This window comes from Chrysochloris asiatica, unplaced genomic scaffold (genome assembly GCF_000296735.1).
Source record: "Chrysochloris asiatica unplaced genomic scaffold, ChrAsi1.0 scaffold00144, whole genome shotgun sequence".
NCBI classification, from domain to species: Eukaryota; Metazoa; Chordata; class Mammalia; order Afrosoricida; family Chrysochloridae; genus Chrysochloris; species Chrysochloris asiatica.
The window spans coordinates 400,933-405,653 of record NW_006408662.1 but is presented as its reverse complement, the minus strand read 5'-3'; the positions used below and the strand labels follow the sequence as shown (position 1 = coordinate 405,653).

At 38.4% G+C, this 4,721-nt stretch overlaps 1 pseudogene; it reads left to right on the top strand.

Annotated features, from left to right (window-relative positions):
* The first annotated feature begins 2,747 nt into the window (after positions 1-2,747).
* On the top strand, positions 2,748-3,084 carry LOC102835370 (annotated as a pseudogene).
* Positions 3,085-4,721: the final 1,637 nt, after the last annotated feature.

Below are 4,721 nucleotides of genomic sequence, written 5' to 3'. Positions count from 1 at the left end.
AACATACTTATAATTGATCTGCTAATTAAAAACTCTCAACAAGTAAGTGTCTGGGTCCAGATAGCTTTACTAGTGAATTCTACCAAACATTCAGAGAAGATCTGATACCAATTTTGATTAAACTATTCCAGAACATAGAAATGGATGGAAAACTCATGAACACAGTTTATGAAGACAGCATAACCCTTATACCAAAACCAGGCAAAGACAGCATTACGAAAGAAAATTATAGATGCAAAAATTCTCAACAAAGTCCTAGCCAATAGACTTCAACAAAATATCAAAAATAATACAACATGACCAAGTTGGATTTATACCAGGGATGCAAGAATGATTTAATGTTAGAAAAATAATCAACATAATCCACCACATGAATAAAACAAAGGATTTATGCAAAAAAAGACATTTGACAAATCCAACATCTATTCCTCATAAAAACACAAAAAAGTAGGAATACAGGAAATTCCACAACATAATTAAGTTATATATACAACTCCAATAGCCCAATATAGAGAAATTGAAAGCATTCCCTTGTGAACAGGCATCAGACAAGGATGCCTTTTATCACCACTCCTATTCAGTATTGTGTTGGAAGTCTTAGCCAGAGCTATAAGGCAAGAAAGGGAAATTGAAGGCATCCAAATTGACAAATAAGTAAAATTCTATTTGTAGATGATATGATCCTATACACAGAAAATCGCAAAGACTAAGCAAGAAAATGAAGTCCTGGTGTGGTGCTGTGGGTTAATGCACTAGACTGCAAAGTTGGTTTGAATCTCAAGGTCAGCAATTCAAGTTCTCCAGCTGTTCCTTGGAAACCCTATACAGGGTCACTATGGGTTGGAACTGACTCAATGGCACTTAACAACAACAACAACTAACAAGAAAATTACTGGAACTCATTCGAGGGTTCAACAAAGAGGCAGAGTATAAGATCAACATACACAAATCAGTTGGATTCCTCTCCACCAATAAAAAGAGCTCTGAAAAAGAAATTAGGAAGACAATATCATTTATAATAGCCACCCAAAAGATGAAATACTTAGAAATAAATCTAACCAGAGAAAGAAAAGACCTACACAAAGCAAACTACACGGCACTACTACAAGAAACCATAAGAGACAAGAAAAAATGGAAGAATATACCATGCTCATGGATAGGAAGACTTAACATTGTGAAAATGTCAATGCTACCCAAAGCAATCTATAGCTATAACACAATACAAGTCCATATTCCAGCATAATTCTTTAAATAACACAATCCCAGTCCAGGTTCCAACATAATTCTTTTTAAGAGATTGAAAAACTGATCACTAACTTAATTTGGGAAGGAAAGTGACTTCTAATAAGCAAAGCACTGCTTAAGAAGAAGAAAGTTTGAGGCATCTCACTCCTTGATCTCAAAATTTACTACACAGCCAAAATGATCATAACAGCCTGGTACTGGTACAATGAAAGACGACACATAGATCAATGGAACAGAATTGAGAATCCAGAAGCAAATCCATCCACATACAGTCAGCTGATCTTTGACAAAGGGCAAACTGCATTATATGGTGCTGGCAAAACTGTAAGTCCATTTTCAGAAGAATGAAACAAGACCCATTTAAGTGAATATATATATTTGTGGTTTTTATGTGTACATCAAATATTTTTGTTTTGTTTACTTGTGAAATATAAGGTGTTAAAGGGAAGCCACAGGGAAGAAGTAAGATTACTGTTGTTGAAGGGAGGAGATACACAAGATAGTGTTAGATACGCAACCTTGGAACAATATTCTGCAAGTAGACAAATGAACAGAGACACAGGTTGAATTGGTATGGAAAAAGACTGGAAGTATACCCACAAATATATGAATCTGGAAGAGGACAATTATACATGGACATTTACTTTTCTTGCGACCACAACTATGAATATGGTGGAGCATTCAGCAAAAAAAAGATGAAAAATTGTTAGATATTATCAAATATTTTAAATTAATAAGTTTCTGAGCCTGGGGACTCCGGACCATAGTCTTAGGGGACACCATGGTCAATTGGCATACTAACATAGTCTACAAAGACAATGTTCTACATCCTGTTTTGGTGAGTAGCATGTGGGCTATTAAAAACTCATAAGTGGCTGTCTAAGGTGCAGCTATTGGTCTTTCTATGTAGAAAATGAAAGAAGACTGATGAGAACTGAAGATGCTCAGAATCAATTTGTCCAGTGGAACTTGTGAACATCAGTTTCCACAACTCTGAGACAAGAACTAGATGGTGCCTGGCTACCACTATCAACTGCTCTGAAAAGGATCACATTAGAAGGTCCAGATAGAGTGAGAAAAAAATCTGGAATAAAGCCTAAAATTTATTCATTCATTCATTCATTCATTCATTCATTCATTTATTTATTTATTTATTTATTTATTTATTTATTTATTTATTTATTTATTTATTTATTTATAGACCAGGAGCTCTGGTAGTGTAGTGGTTACGAATCGGGCTGCTAACTGCAAGGTCAGCAGTTCGAAACTACCAGCTGCTCTGCAGGAGAAAGATGAGGCTTTCTACTCCCGTAAGATTTACACCCTCGGAAAACCTGTACAGGGTCGCTATGGGTCGGAACCGACTCAACGGTACTCAACAACAACAACATCAGCTCTCTGATAAAATGACGCAGGTGGAACTGGGCACCACCATGACAACCTGACACTGGAAGAGGAGGTCCTTCCTCCTTGACTGATCCCACTCCTTCGCCTGCCTTCAGATGCAGGCGGCTCTGGAAGTCACTGTTCGTACTGTGGCTGGAAACTGGAGCAGGAGCAGTATGGCCAGTGTGTGTCAGCCAAACCTGAGTCGTGGCAGCGGGACTTCCACCTCCTCAATATGAGCCTTGCTCACTGCACATCCCCACACCCATTCATCCGCCAGATCCGCCAGGCCTGCGCTGAGCCTTTCCTGGCCCTTGAGGAGTGTCTGCCACAGAACAAGGCAGTTGTGGATAGCTGTGCAGAACATATACACTGCTTCCTACGGTGCACTGAGCAGGTGCAGCCTCCACTTCACCCAAGACCTTGGAGGCTCTGGGGCTTCCTGCCTCTTGAGGATTCTTTCGGCTGCAGGGAGCCGGGGCATGAGTAATTGGCCTAACTTAAGGCCCCTGCCCACACACAGTGTGGCCTGGTGGAATCCTGGGTGCAGCAGGGCCCTGGACCTGTGCCTGTTGTCTCTGGAAATCAGGACTCCAATAAACATATTGTGGGGGGTGGGGGGTGGTGGGACAAGGTTTTCTAATCAGAAAGAGACTGGAAAAACCTGAGCCTATGGTCGTTGACCACCTTTTAGGTCTGCAAAGGAACTCCCATCCTGGCTCAATTTTCAGCAACACTAGTAAGGTATGTTCACCAATGAATGGTCAGTCATTCCAAATCCAAAGGGCAACATTTAACTAAGGACAAATTAGAGAAGGGATAGGAAAGTGGGTGGAATGGATAAGAACCACAAGGAAGAAGCAGTGTAACTATTGTTGCATGGAGGGGATTGTCATCATTGAGATGAAACATAGTACCTGATTTGTTCAGTGTAAAACTGATGATCTTGTCTGTAACCTTCACTCAATTCACAATAAAAAGGGTTTTTTTAACGCCAAAAAAAATAGAGGTGTTCAAATAACTTGGGAAATTGGGGTTGTACATTAAAAAACGGCTAAGACGAAAGAGAAAAAAATCAATAAAAACTAGTTTAAAGTATAGATCACAATTATATGCCAGGGGTTGGCAGGAACTAGGGATAGACCAAGGGACAATAAAATATGCTAAACACAACTTCTTGTTTTATTAAGATTAAGGGTGGGAGAAATTTATATCAATTTTTTTTCAAAAGCAAGAAAAATTGAAAACATAAAAAATGGGACGAAGACAGTAGACACAGGCCCAAATATATTAACAGTTATAATAAATGTGTTTAGACTAAAGTCATCAGTGAAAGATGACCAACTTAGGTTTTTAAAATCTAAGTGTTGTACAAATGAGTCTCTAAGACATAAGATTTATTAGCAGTAAGTTTTAATTCACCAGGAAACAGGCAATGTGGTGCTGTAGGCTAAGCACTGGACTGAAAGGTCAATTTAAATCTCAAGGTCGGTAGTTCAAACCTGTCAACTGCTCCTCAGAAACTCTATACAGGGTCTATGAGATGCAACTGACTGAAGAGCACTTAACAACAACAAGACAACAAGATTTATTAGCAGTAAGGTTTTTAAAACTACTAAAAGTTTTAATTCACCAGAAAATGGACAACTTTGAACATAAAACGTACATAATACATATATATATTTATATAAGGTAAATGTTTATAAAATAAGGTGAATGTAGCATAGTTTTCTCATTTATTAATAGGTCAGGGAAATGAAAATTCAGTAAGGATTTAGAAAATATGAACCACTTAATTACAAGCTATGATCCAATCAGCTAGCATTTAAAGAATACAGTGTTCTTCCAAGTATTGAATAATATTCATCTTTCTGAAGAATGTGGTGGTGGTGGTGATGTGCCATGGAGTCAGTTCCGACTCATAGCGACCCTGTATAGGGTTTCTGAGGCTGTAAATCTTTACAAGAGCAGAAAGCCTCATCTTTCTCCTTCAGAATGGCTAGTAGTTTCAAACTCCTGACCCTGAAGGTAACAACCCGATTCGTAACCACTACGCTATAAGAACATGTGATTCGTAGCCACTATGCTAT